A 14340-nucleotide genomic window follows, 5' to 3' on the forward strand; every position below is an offset into this window, starting at 1 on the left:
TCAGCTTCAACCCGTTCTGGCCAAATCTGCCGCGAGCTCTCTGCAAACATGTCTCCTGTTACTCTGTATTTATTCCTCACAGCGGCGACTCTTTTAACCGGTAGGTTCACAAGTTGCTCAATTCTGTGTGATACATCATTGCCACATGCTATATCCTGTCGAGCTGTTCGCTCAATACAAAGGCGTAGGGGTAGATGATCAGGGAATGTATTGATCTCAACATGGAAAAGTTATCCCGTTCTCGCTGGCCTCAACGCTGAACACTGTTGGGATTCGACACATTTCCCCTCGGGAACGAAGGAGAATAGTTTGGGCTGGGATTGAAGCTCCTCTGATATCAGCGAATAACTTTGGCAAAGATGAAACTTCAAACAGACAGACCGTGAGCAGTTTCCAGTTACAGGAACTGAAGACATGGAACTGATCTCGTTAGATCACGTATGGTGGAAATGTTATTTAATCACCACAAGCACCTTCCCTTTCCAGCCACTGAACTGTGAAAAATATATGCTTCTGTTCTGCTGTGTGATTTATCTCTGAGATTATTGTTCAAGATGACAGCAGATTCTGGGGAGTGGGGGGGGGGGGGGGGGGGACGGGGGGGGGGGGGGGGGGACGGGGGGGGGGACGGGGGGGGGGCGTTGGGGGGAAGGGGGGATGTGATGCTTAATGCGAAGCCGCATTGTTTAGTTTAATATTTCTTTGCGTTCTTCCAGGACACTGTGGAGGAGATTCTGTTTCACAAACAGCGGCTGCAGTCACCGTCACTGAAGGAGATGATGTTCAGTTGCTCTGTGATTATACAGCTACAAGCAACACTCCTTACTTATCCTGGTACCGTCAGTATCCCAGCGCGACCATGGAGTTCCTGCTGACGAGACATAGATTCAGCGAGAACACAGAGAGATTCCCAGGGGACCGTTTTTTAGCGGAGCTCAATTATTCAACCCGCACCGTCCCGCTGAAAGTGTCTAAAACGGAGCTGGCAGACTCTGGCGTGTGTTACTGCGCACTGAGACCCACAGAGAAACAGAGCTGGGCTGAATCTGTACAAAAACTGTCGGAGCCTCACAAAATAGCAGAGCGTTAGGCAAACATTATGACCAGAGTGAGTCTGAAATAGAATGTGAAGTCGTGGTGATTTCCCAAACTATTAATTCTAGAATATGCTTTTATTATTAATAAATATATGAACAAAATAAAGCAATGGTGACAGCTTAGAGAATGAACATGAGGATGTTTATAGAATTTGATGTCTCAAAGTGTGTCGCCGTCGCTGTAGAAAACACAGCAGCCAATTTGGACTCAGCATATTCAGTAATATTGTAGTGTTCTGACTGTTTCAGTAATTATGATTGGTGAGCAGATATCAAACAGGACATTTCTACTGCTCTTTTTGGAAACAGTGACCATGTGATGCATCACCTCCAATTGAGAGGGAGGACGGTTCAAAGGTCACCGAGAGGTTGGCAGCTCTGACGGTGCAGCATTTCCTTTGCACTGCACTGTCTCCCCGGTAAATTCCCGGAGTGTTTTTTCTGACAGACTGCCGGTGTCTTGTGGAGTTGAAAGAATCTCTGAACCGACTGCAGACAGAATCCGGGAAACCCCAGGGGGTCGTGACCACTCAATAACCCAATCCGGGGAATACCGACTGAAAGAAACAAATGGAATTTAGTAAAACAAAACGGCAATTAATTTAACCCCGAGAATAGGGAAATAAAGTTTTTCACTTGATGTTGCGCCTTTTACAGACTCCGGATATCTGAAAGCACTTTCTAACCCAAGGAAACTCATTCCCAGTGTAACCGCTGCTGTGATGATAGAAACGTTATTAACACAGAGGAGAGTGGGAATGTTTAATTCTCTCTCCGAAACGGATATGACGAAGACACTGGGGTCCAGGTATTTTCCCGTTACGTTGATCTTATTAACTAAATGATGGACGCCTCCCTCACTCTCTCTTTCTCCCGTTCTCTCTCTCTCTCCTTTTCTCTTCATGATACATTGAGAAACCAGGTTGATTAGAAATACTGTGCTAAATATCATATTCAGACTACCCAGTGACATTGGGATACAATGATTTATAGAGCTCACTCTCTCATCTTCTGTGCCTCCCTCCTCCAGGTACCATGCCTTGAGGTGGCGCTAGTTGACCAGAGACTTCCATTAGGTTGGTGCATGTGTTTACCTGGCAAAGTGCTGCAGTGTTTCCATTACCTCCTGCAGTATTGCTGACCTGGGAACTCACCTGTTACTCACCAACTCTTACCACCTGTCATTAAGCACTTGGAAGAATTTACAAGCTTTTCATCAACCTGTGTGACCGGAAAAGGAACACACCTTCTGTAACCACAAAGCCCTGAAGTGGGATTGGAATCCAGAGCTTCAGGTCCAGAATACCTGCTTCCGTGTAGGATCTTCCGTAATTCACATATCGGCTTTTGCCATCAGTACCCTGCGGTTTCTGTTGTCAAGACGCACAGATATTCCCTGTAACTCCAGCTGTCACCTGTGACACGGGGATCTGACGATTCTGCATATGAGGTCTTGGGACGTCAACAGTGAAACAGCGATTCTCAATGTTGTTAACATTGCTGCACGATACTGCGGAATTTTATTATTGCACTTTCATTATGGGTTTTGCTACTTTGATATTATTATTATATCTGATGCCTTTGTCAGTTTGATGGTGCAACATTTGTTTCGTATCGATACGATTTATCTCAATGTTCTGACGCTTCTGGCCATTAGCGCAATTATGTAGATGGATGATTTTCACTTTAGTAAACTCATAAACGCACAACTGATAAATCTGGATTGTTCATTTGGAAAGAATGGCAGTCTTGAGAGCTCGTTAATAATCAAAAAACGATTACAAGCAAATTTCAAGAAGCCAATGTATCAAAGAGAGATCTATATGTTTCTATTGGGGGTTAATCTGCAAGTAATTCTATTAGAAATAATAAAATATATGTTTTAATTTCATCATATTATTCAGATTTTTTTTGCATCACATTCATTTCTAAAGCCCATGGGCTGTTGTCTCCACAGTCCCCATGTCGAGTGAGTTATTGTACAGGCTCCTCATCTCTCTGTTTCACCGTGCCTCACTGCACTGTAATACGCCACAATGACTGACAGCTCAACCGTCTGAACAGTGAGAGTCTGAAGCCGTTCACACGGTCCACAGATATTTTAAACCTTCCCTCAACATTAAGAAAGAGGATGTGTTGGAAATTTTGAATAACATCAAGATGGATAAGTCGCCGGGACCGGATGGGATGTACCCCAGGGTACTGTGGGAGGCGAGGGAAGAGATTGCAGAGCCTCTGGCGATGATCTTTGCGTCATCGATAGAGACGGGAGAGGTTCCGGAGGATTGGAGTATTGCGGATGTGGTTCCTATATTCAAGAAAGGGAATAGGGATAGCCCAGGAAATTACTGACCGATGAGTCTAACCTCAGTGGTTGGTAAGTTGATGGAGAAGATCCTGCGGGATAGGATTTATGAACATTTAGAGAAGTTTAGTATGCTCAAAAGTAGTCAGCAAGGCTTTGTCAAAGGCAAATCGTGCCTTACGAGCCTGGTGGAGTTCTTTGAAAATGTGACTGAACACATTGACGAAGGAAAAGCGGTAGATGTGGTTTAAATGGACTTCAGCAAGGCGTTCGATAAAGTCCCTCATGCAACTCTTCTCGAGAAAGTGAGGGGGCATGGGATTCAAGGGGCTGTTGCCTTGTGGATCCAGAACTGGCTTGCCTGCAGAAGGCAGAGAGTGGTTGTAGATGGGTCTTTTTCTGAATGGAGGTAGGTCACCACTGAAGTGCCCCAGGGATCTGTTCTGGGACCCTTGATATTTGTCATTTTCATAAATGACATGGATGAGGAAGTGGAGGGATGGGTTGGTAAGTTTGCCGATGACACGAAGGTTGGTGGTGTTGTGGATGGTTTGGAGGGATGTCAGAAGCTGCAGCGTGACATAGATAGGATGCAAGACTGGGCGGAGAAGTGGCAGATGGACTTCAACCCGGATAAATGTGTAGTGGTCCATTTTGGCACGTCAAATGGGATGAAGGAGTATAATATCAAGGGTAAGACTCTTAGCAGTGTAGAGAATCAGAAGGACCTTCGGGTCCAGGTCCATAGGACTCTTAAATCGGCCTCGCAGGTAGAGGAGGTGGTTAAGAAGGCGTATGGTGTGCTGACCTTCATCAATCGAGGGATTGAGTTTAGGAGTTGGGAGATAATGATGCAGCTTTATAAGACCCTCGTCATACCATTTGGAGTACTGTGCTCAGTTCTGGTCGCCTCTTTACAGGAGGGATGTGGAAATTATTGAAAGGGTGCAGAGAAGACTTACAAGGATGTTGCCTGGATTGGTTGGCATGTCTTATGAGGATAGGTTGAGGGAGCTCGGTCTTTTCTCCTTGGAGAGACGAAGGATGAGAGGTGACCTGATAGAGGTGTACAAGATGCTGAGAGCTATAGATCGGGTGGATTCTCGGAGACTTTATCCCAGGGTTGAAATGGCTGCTACGAGAGGACACAGGTTTATGGTGCTGGGGAGTAGGTACAGATGAGATGTCAGGGGTAAGTTTTTCACTCAGAGGGCGGTGGGTGAGTGGAATCGGCTGCCGTCAGTGATGGTGGAGGCAAACTCGATAGGGTCTTTTAAGAGACTTCTGGATGAGTACATGGAACTTAATAGAATTGAGGGTTATAGGTAAGCCTATATATAGCCTCGGTAGGTAGGGACATGACCGGCGCAACTTGTGGGCCGAAGGGCCTGTTTGTGCTGTATGCTTTCTATGTTCTATGTTCTAACTGTTTCATCTCTGATTGTGGATATGAGAATACTCGGGAGCTTGTTCAGAGTATTGCCGGTACCAGAATACAATTCTGTTTTAGTGTCAGGAACATTGTAATGAAGAGAAATGGTCTGTCCTTGATTTACCCGATAGATCAATAGCTGAATTTTTTCCGAGAGACAAGGAGCAGCTGTCAAAGCAAAAACAAAACTAACATGAAGATACATACAGGGAAAAATAAATAAAGTGTTTGCGCAAATAGATGGCATTACCTAATCTATGCATCTATCTATACATCTCCCCGCCTATCTGTGTCTCTCTATCTATCTATCTATTGGTCTGTCTGTCTGTCTGTCTGTCTGTCTGTCTGTCTATCTATCTATCTATCTATCTATCTATCTATCTATCTATCTATCTATCTATCTATCTATCTATCTATCTATCTATCTATCTATCTATCTATCTATCTATCTGTCTTTCTGTCTATCTATCTGTCTGTCTGTCTATCTATCTATCTATCTATCTATCTATCTATCTATCTATCTATCTATCTATCTATCTATCTATCTATCTATCTATCTATCTATCTATCTATCTATCTATCTATCTATCTATCTATCTGTCTTTCTGTCTATCTATCTGTCTGTCTATCTATCTATCTATCTATCTATCTATCTATCTATCTATCTATCTATCTATCTATCTATCTATCTATCTTTCTTTCTTTCTTTCTATGGAGGGAAGTTCAGTGATGGAGCAGCTAAAGATGGTTGAGGCCTCGGACCCAACCTGAGGAACTCCTGCAGTGATGTCCCGGGACTGAGAGAATCGGCTATGAGATAATCGGCACATTGTGTGAAAGGTTGAAAAGCAGAGGATGCTGATTTAAGGAAAATGGCAACAGCGGCAACATGAGGCAATATCTGTGGCTTGGGAGTGATCCTTGTTGAACCCCACTACTGGCTGCTTGCCCACCTGAATATCTCACTGTTACTCTCTGCATTACTGTCTCATCCCTATCTCTGAGTTACTCTGTCTCTCTCCATCTCCAGGGGAAATTATAATGGGGAGCAAAGAAATGGCAGAAGAAGTGAACATATACTTTGGTTCTGTCTTCACAAAAGAGGCACAGATAACCTGGCAGAAATATTAGGGAACCAATAGTTTAGTGAGAGTGCGGAATTGAATTGAAGGAAATCAGTATGAACATAGAACATAGAACATAGAACAGTACAGCACAGAACAGGCCCTTCGGCCCACGATGTTGTGCCGAGCTTTATCTGAAAGTATGACTAAGAAAATAGAGCTGGGGGAATGAATGGGTTAAAGGCTGACAAATCCCCAGGGCCATGAGAGAGAGAAATGTTTCTTGCTGGTTGTCCACCTCCTCCAGTCCCACCATCCTCCCATAGCTGTTTTCCTTTCATTCTGGCTCCATGACCATCCACAATTTGAATTGTTTCTCGATTGGGAGCTGTGCCTTCATCTGTGTGGGCTCTCACTCTGGAATTCCTTCCCTGAACGTTTTTCTAAAGTTCATTCACTCATGGGATGTGGCCTGGCTGGTTCGGCCAGCGTTTACAGCTCATCCCTAATTGCTCATGTACTGACTGGCTTGCTGGGTCATTTCAAACGGCATCTAAGAGTCAACCACATGGCTGTGGCTCTGGAGTCACATGTAGGCCCGACCAGGTAAGGACGGCAGATTTCCTTTCCTAAAGGACATTAGTGAACCAGATGGGTTCTCTCCATTTTAACACCTCATTTTCCTCCAATTAATGTACTTCGTAAAACCATCTGGTCACATTTTTTGGACATGTGAAACTAAACCCCCCTATGACTCGAGGTCACATTTCTCACATTAAGGCTCGTGTGAAGCATCTTGGGATGATACTGTTGAAGGTGCTATATAAATGCAAGTTGTTGTTGTGTACCTCTGAGGGCCTGATTTTACCATTGCGTCGCGCTCTTTTTCGGGCGCGAAAACGTGGTAAATTTGGGTGTGAAGCCGTTAACGCGATCCGCACCTGCCTCCGCGCAGATTACCACATTACCGAAACCGGGGAATGGTGGCGATCCGCTTCGCGTCCAAAACGGGCGCAATGGTGATTTGCATGTATTTGCATGCATTTCAATTGAATTAATGAATTGCACGGCCAACTTTATCAGCATTTCCCCCTTTACCACTGATTTTGCCAATCCGGAACGGCGCCGAAATGGACCTTCTACCTAAAAGTATGAATCGGGCGTTCTAGCTGTGAAGAGCGCATTCAGTGCTTCCAACGGCTCTCGGACTCAGATCGGTGGGGCTGCGGGGCGGGGGGGGGGGGGGTGGAGGGAGGCGGGCCTGATCATTCCCTGGTTGAGGGGGGGAGGGGAGTGAGGCGAGATCGCTGTCTGGTTGTGGGAGTAGGGGGTAGGAGGAGGAGGCGAGTCAGATGTATCTCTGGTTGGGGGAGGGCCGATCGTTGTCTGATGGTGGGGGGAGAGCTGACCGTTGTCTGGTGGGGAGGGAGGAGGAGACAGGTCAGATATTCCTCTGGCGGGGGGGGGGGGGGTGAGGCCAGATCGTTGCCTGTGAGGGTGGGGGGGTGAGTGAGGCCAGACCATTCTCTGGGGTGGGGGTGGGGGGGGGGGGAGTTCAGGCCAGATCGTTATAAGAGGGGGGCAGGAGCGATGCGGAAAAGATGTATCTCTGGTGGACGGAGGGCAGGATGCCCGATCGCTCACTGCTGGCGGGGGAGGGCAGATGGATCTCTGTTGGGGAGGCAGGGGCAGGGGGGTCTGCTGGCACTCTACGGGCAGTCGGTGGGGGGCTAGGGGGGCAGGAGTGGCGATCGGCCTGGGTCGTGGGGCGGGGTGGTTGGATAATGGGGACAGTGATGTTTGTGGGGACCATCGCTCCCGCTTTTCGCTCCCGGGCCACTTTCTCTGCTTTCCGCGGCTCGGGAGCGATCTGACACGGGCACGCCTTTTCAATTTTTTCTAACTGCGCATGCGCAGCTCAGGGCTCCAATCGTTTCGGCCGCGCTAAACCCCGCCCACAATGCGAATGGGACTGGTGATTATTTTTTCAGGCTGAGTGCGTAAAAAGCCTGAAAGCCGATTTCCAAGTCGGATCTGCATTACGCTCAGATTCAGCACTTCGAATGAAAATGGTAAAATCGGGCCCCGAGTGTTAGCTTCTGTCCATGTCCAGGACAGTGCAGGTAACAGAGAATGATTCACTCTAGTCTGCGACTGTACATCTCGTGTGTGTCTCAGTGTCTGCTCTAAACATGTACAGCACAATCCCATTCAGTTTCTGTGTCTCTCTGCCTCTCTATCTGTATCTTTCCATCTCGCTCCATCTCTCTCCCCATGACTGAAACAAACAAGGGTTTAAAATCCACAAAGGAATATTTGTTCGGCTGCAATGATAAACGTGTTCCGTGTCCTCCCAGTGAAGTGGAGGCAGTTTTCACTGACATCTTCAGTGGATTGATAAACTGACCAAATCGGGTTGTGCAGAGACACAATGCAATTCCAATGAAAGAACATAGACTAGAAATGTAAACAATGTTTCACTCTTCATAGATGCACTCAGATTGGCTGAAGATTCCAGGATTTCCTGTTTTTATTGCTTACGTAGATCATCTGCAGCATGATATCTGTGTTTAACTGGTGAGTTCTCACACTGAGGGATTATTGCAAAGAAAACTCTGAGATCCCTCTGTTATCAGAAAACTGATAGGTAAGTTCGAAGGTCATCACCAGCTGACAGTGAAAAAGGATTCACTCGGTCATCCCATTCACTGATACAATAGCAGAGTCACACTGGAGAGGGACCATTCAAATACTTCACGGTTGTGATCAGATTCGCACCAGAGCTAGTTCTGACCCGGGAATTCTTAGAATCTTCGAACAATACAGCGCAGAGGAGGCCCTTTGGCCCATCGAGTCCACACCAACACATTAGAAACAACAGAACTGCCACCTAATCCCATCCACCAGCATTGGCCCATAGCCCTGAATGTTATGGTGTGTCAAGTGCTCATCCAGATATTTCTTAAAGGATGGGAGGCAATCCGCCTCTATCGCCTTCGCCTCCCATGCAGCGGATTCCAGACCATCACCATCCTCTGGTTAAAGAAGGAAATCCTCACATCATCCCGAAGGCACCTGCACCTCATCTTAACCCCGTGTCCCCTCGTGACTGACCATTCAGCTCAGGGAACAGCTGCTCCTTGTCCACTGTGTCCATGTCCCTCATAACTGAAAGGACCATGGCGAGAATACACAGGAATCAACATTTTCCCTTGGTGAAGCGAATAAATGACCGGGAGTGCAGATTTAATGTAATTAGCACGAGGTTTAGAGGGGATGCGAGGAAAGCGACCTTTCACCCAGAGGGAGACTGGAAATCACTATCTGAAAAGATGGTGGACGGAGACCTTCTTAACATTGACGTAATATTCCGATATATACTGCGATGCCAAAGCACACATGGCACTGGACCACGTACTGGAAAATGGGATGAGAATTGAGAGGTGGTTGTTTGACCGGTGGAGACGCGATGGGCTGAACGGATGTTCCTGTATGATTTATGACTGGGCAATTGCCCCTGTGAAAAATGACTATTTCTGGAAATTGAAGCCAGCGATCTGAGTTCAAACCTTGGTGAAACCTTGTTTCTCTTTGCTAAAGCCGATGATCGGTTGGTTAAGGACATTTTATTTAAATGTCTCAGAAAGTGCAATTCGAAACACTGAAACTTGTTCAGCAAATTCCACCGCAATTACATTGCAGCCGATGCAGCGAATGTGTCTCTTGGCGTCATTGCATCAAGCCCAGAGGACGATTGCTCAAGAATACAAAAAGCTCAGAGGGACAGATGCCAGAGAGAGCAGGGGATCCACCTATACAAATGTCATTCACTCACTCATCTGTCCCAATTTGAATAAGAGGTGGAACGGCGAGAGTCCAGAGTGCTAACCGTTACACCATGGAGCAGACAGCACTCTGAACTGAAACCATTCTCTGACCATTCTTCTAACACACACACACAAAACCACACAGACACACACACACACACACACAGATACACACACACTTGCTCAATAATTGCCACTCTCCAGTCGAATAGTTGTTGTGTGACATCAACTGTTCCTTTCTTTCAACAGAGGAGTTAAAGAGTAACGAAACGTTTAAAAAAAACACTGATCTTGCAGGCATCTGTCGCCAGAGGCTCAGCAATGTGCAATGCAATAGCAGGTGAACTGGCTGACAATTTGTCCTCTCGCTTCGTACTTTGTGAAAATTTTAAACGAAGTGTCCTTCAGCAAACCAATCATCAGCTTTCACAAAGAAATCAAGAATCCGGATAAATTTAAACTCAGTTCGCTGGGTTCAGAGTGCTCACCGTCAGACCAGAGAACCTAGAACAGAGCAGCCAACTGCAAATGCTCACTCAAAGCATTTCACCCACTTGCTGTTCCTGCCACATTGAATGAAGAGGTCACAAGCTTTGAGTGACCATTTGCAATGGGCTGCTGTGATCCTGGTTCTATGGTGTGATGGTGAACACTCTGGTATCTGAATCCAGCGATTCGAATTTAGTCCTCGCTGTAACCTTGCTTCTCTTTGCTAAAGCTGATGATTCGTTTGCTGAAGGGCATTTTAGTTACAATTCTCAGGAAGTGGAATTTTAAACTCTGAGAACATTTCAGAAACTTCCAGCGCAATCACATTGCAAACGATGCAGCGAAATACTCTCCTGCTGTTATTGAATCTTTCCAGAGGACGATTGCTCAAGAATACAAAACGTACAGACACAGAATCATAGAATCCCTACATTGCGGACGGGAGCCATTCGGCCCATCGAGCTGCACCGACAACAATCCCACCTATCTCTGTGACCCCACGTATTTGCCCTGTTAGTCCCCCTGACACTACGGGCAATTTAGCATGGCCAATCACCCGAAACCGCACATCATTGGATTGTCCGCCGGGTGCTCGGTTTCCTTCAACACGGGGAGAAAGTGCAAACTGCACACAGACAGACACCCGAAGACAGAACTGAACCCCGGTTCCTGGCACTGTGAGGCAGCAGTGCTAACCACTGTGCCACCGTGCCAGAAAAGCCACAGAAGTCAGGGTTCCCCTACCGATACCATTTTTTGAGTCACCTGTCCCAGGTTACACTAGATTTGGGATGATGAGCATACTGTTTCCCCCGAAATTCAAACTCGCATTGCTGAGTTCAAAAACCAGAGTGCTAACCGTGACACCATGGAACCAACAGGGCAGCAACAGGGCGCAGGTTTAAGGCAGGAAACCTTTCACCCAGATCTCACACTTGCACACTCTTGCTCAATAATTGCCAGGTTGCTGTCGAAGGGTTGTTCTTGTTTGACACAGACTGCTCCTTTGTTTCGACAAAGCCTGAAAGAGTAGCGAACAATAAAAAAAAGAAAAACACAGATGTTGCAAGCACCTGGCGCCAGAGGCTCAACAATGTGCGTTGAAATAGCAGTTGAACAGGCTGACAATTGTCCTCTCGATTCGCACTTTGTGAAAAATTTAAATGAAATGCTTTCTACAAAGCAATCATCAGTGTTGGCAAAGAAAGGGAAAGTCCAGCCGAAATTTGAACTCGGATCGCTGGATTCAAAGTCCAGAGTGCTCACCATTACACCACGGAACCCAGCGCTCAGTACAATGCTGCAAATGACCTGTGAAACATGACTATTTCTGCTGATATCTCCCGATACGGCTTGCGAAGGAAATGACTTGATGTCGACCTAGGGGACTGTGCCTTCGCATAGTGAGACGTTTCTGTTGCACTTGCTGTTGCTGCCACATCGCATGAAAGAGGTCAAATTCTTCGAGTGATCATTTGCAGGTTGTGGGCGCGTTTCGGGATCCGTGGTTTACCGGTGAGGACTCTGAACCTTGAATCCAACAATCCGAGTTCAATCCCGCCAGCGCTTGCTTTTTTTTTGCTAAAGGGCATTTTATTTCAAATTCTCAGAAAGTGGAAGTCGAACCACTGAGGAAATCAGATTGCAGACGATGCAGCGAATGACTCTTGGCGTCATTGCATCAGCTCCAAAGGACTTTTCCTCAAGAATACAAAGCTCTGAGAGACACGGAAGCCACAGTGGGCAGGGGGTCCACCTTCATGTATCGTGTCTATCACTCACTCATCTGTCCCAACTTAAACCAGACTTCGGAGGCGACAGGCCAGAGTTCGATCCGTTACATCATGGAATTGACAGCACTCTGAGCGAAGATACTAGATTTTTCTCCCAAACACACACACACACACCTACACACACACATTCTCTGTTTCAAACACACACACACACACACACACGCAAACACACACTTGCTCAATAATTACCAGACTCCAGTCGCACTGTTATTTTGTGACACCAACTGCTACTTTCTTCCAACAGATGATTTAAACTGTAGATAAAAGATGAAAAGCACTGACATTGCAGGCATCTGGCGCCAGCGGCTCAGCAATGTGCACTGTCTTAGCAATTGAACTGGCTGACAAATTGTTCTCTCGATTCTGACTTTGTGAGAAAATTAAACGAACCGCCCTTGAATTTATCAATCATCTGCGCTGACAAATTAAAGCAAGGTTCCGCCGAGATTTGAACTCGGATCGCTGGATTCAGAGCCCAGAGTGCTGACCATTACACCACGGAACCAAGCACAGTGCAGTCTGACAATGTTCGTTCAATGGCTGTGCCAATTTGAACAGCAGGGAGCAATATCAGTCCCACTCACAATCTTGTCAATTACCAAAGCAATCCATATTTACATTGCCCTTGCTGGTTCATTCTGTCAAAATGTGTAAGCTACCTTCAACTGCATTAAATTTCACTGTACCTCACCACATTCAAAGAGCAATGTTAGCATCGAACTGATATGAACCTTACTGCGGTAAATGTACTGAACAACATCAGCTTATCACAGCTCTGCTTTCGTCACAATGGAAGCCAATGTGAAAATATAAACAATTTCAAATCTTAATAGACAGGAAGGAGTTTGTGCCTGTGGATAACTGGCGCTGTGCACGTTGCTGTAATCAGTATCTGGGAGAATCGGGCAGATGAGATCCTGGTGGTCTTGTGGTTCGGATTCGGCGCTTTCAGGGTCGCAGACTGCCTTCGATATATTCAGATTTTAAAAAATAAACAAGCCAGCAATACTTCCTGTTCCAAGGCACCTCTGCCAGAATCAGTGCAGTGAGGTTTGTAGTTTTGTTTCAGAGTTGGACATTTTACATGGGTGACAGGCTGAGATCAAACACAGATTGTCAAAGACAGTGATAGGCTGCAAAGCGCTGACGATGGAGATGGTGATACAAGCTAAAATCCGGGTGGTAATAGGTCAGATTTAACCGTTTACATTGACAGAAATATCACTTATTTCTGGATAAAAATCTCGGGCTAAATGACTTCTAGAAAACTTCTCTCTGAATGAAACACTAAACTATTTGACTTCTACTGATTGCAAATAGTTTTTATTCAGAAGTCCGTAATTGTGAGATGAACAACGCGGGATGGAGAAAGTCTCAGTTTGAGTGGTGTCACTGCCGGAGGAATGGAGAGCTGCAATTCAACCAGGAAATCAGCAGAGTATAAAAACTATGGCGCCCAACGTTGGGCTTGAACCCAAGACTCTGCAATTACATCTGCCATGCAACCGACTAAGATAGCCAGGCTACTGCTGCGATTACCGTTGTCCGACTCTTAATATGCATGATCCCAAATATTGTTCGAATCTGGTGTCTGAGTTTGTTCTGATTACAAAGTTTACAATTAATGGACCAACAGCATCCCCAAGGTTACCAAGAAAATGCTGGAAAATCCCAGCAGGTCTGCCAGAATCTGTAAGGACAGAAAGGAGCTGATGTTTCGAGTCCAGATGACACTTTTCCAAAGCTCAATTAGAAATGTCAGCTTTGAAAAGGGTTATCTGGACTCGAAACGCCAGCTCATTTCTCTCCTTACAGATGTTGCCAGACCTGCTGAGATTTTCCAGCATTTCCCCTTTTGTTTCAGATTCCAGCATCCGCAGCAATTTGCTTTTATCCCCAAGGTTACAATGCGTTCCTCTCAATCATCAATAACATCATTCAAATCTTCTACTTCTTAGCTGCAGTTCCTTCAAACATTACAAAGTCCTCTTACATCTTTCATTCTGATCTTTTCTCTGTAACATTTCAAGATTCAACTTTTGAACGAATATGAATCATTTTGTGACGGTAACAAGCTGTTCGTTCCCATCGGGAACTGAAGCACATTGAGACACAGAGAAAACGAAGCAAATACACACACCCGAGAGACAGGGGCCTGAGGAGAGACAAACACAATGAAAACAAGCCTGACACTAACGTGGTTCTGATGGTGTTCCTGTTCCGGCTGCAGCATCCGTGAATGTTTCTGTGAATTAACGGAAATGGGAACACGCCCGAGTTTTTGCATGGATTTGATTTAATTGACTCTGTAGACATACAATTAAAAGCAGGAA

The 14340-nt window shown here is 45.9% G+C and overlaps 1 non-coding gene across 1 annotated transcript; it reads right to left on the reverse strand.

Annotated features, from left to right (window-relative positions):
• Positions 1 to 12440: 12440 nt before the first annotated feature.
• On the reverse strand, positions 12441 to 12512 carry trnaq-cug (transfer RNA glutamine (anticodon CUG)). Its single transcript has one exon. It is a non-coding gene; the product is annotated as a tRNA-Gln (tRNA).
• Between the last annotated feature and the right edge of the window lie 1828 nt (positions 12513 to 14340).

The sequence above is a fragment of the Mustelus asterias genome, unplaced genomic scaffold (assembly GCF_964213995.1).
Source record: "Mustelus asterias unplaced genomic scaffold, sMusAst1.hap1.1 HAP1_SCAFFOLD_122, whole genome shotgun sequence".
NCBI lineage: Eukaryota > Metazoa > Chordata > Chondrichthyes > Carcharhiniformes > Triakidae > Mustelus > Mustelus asterias.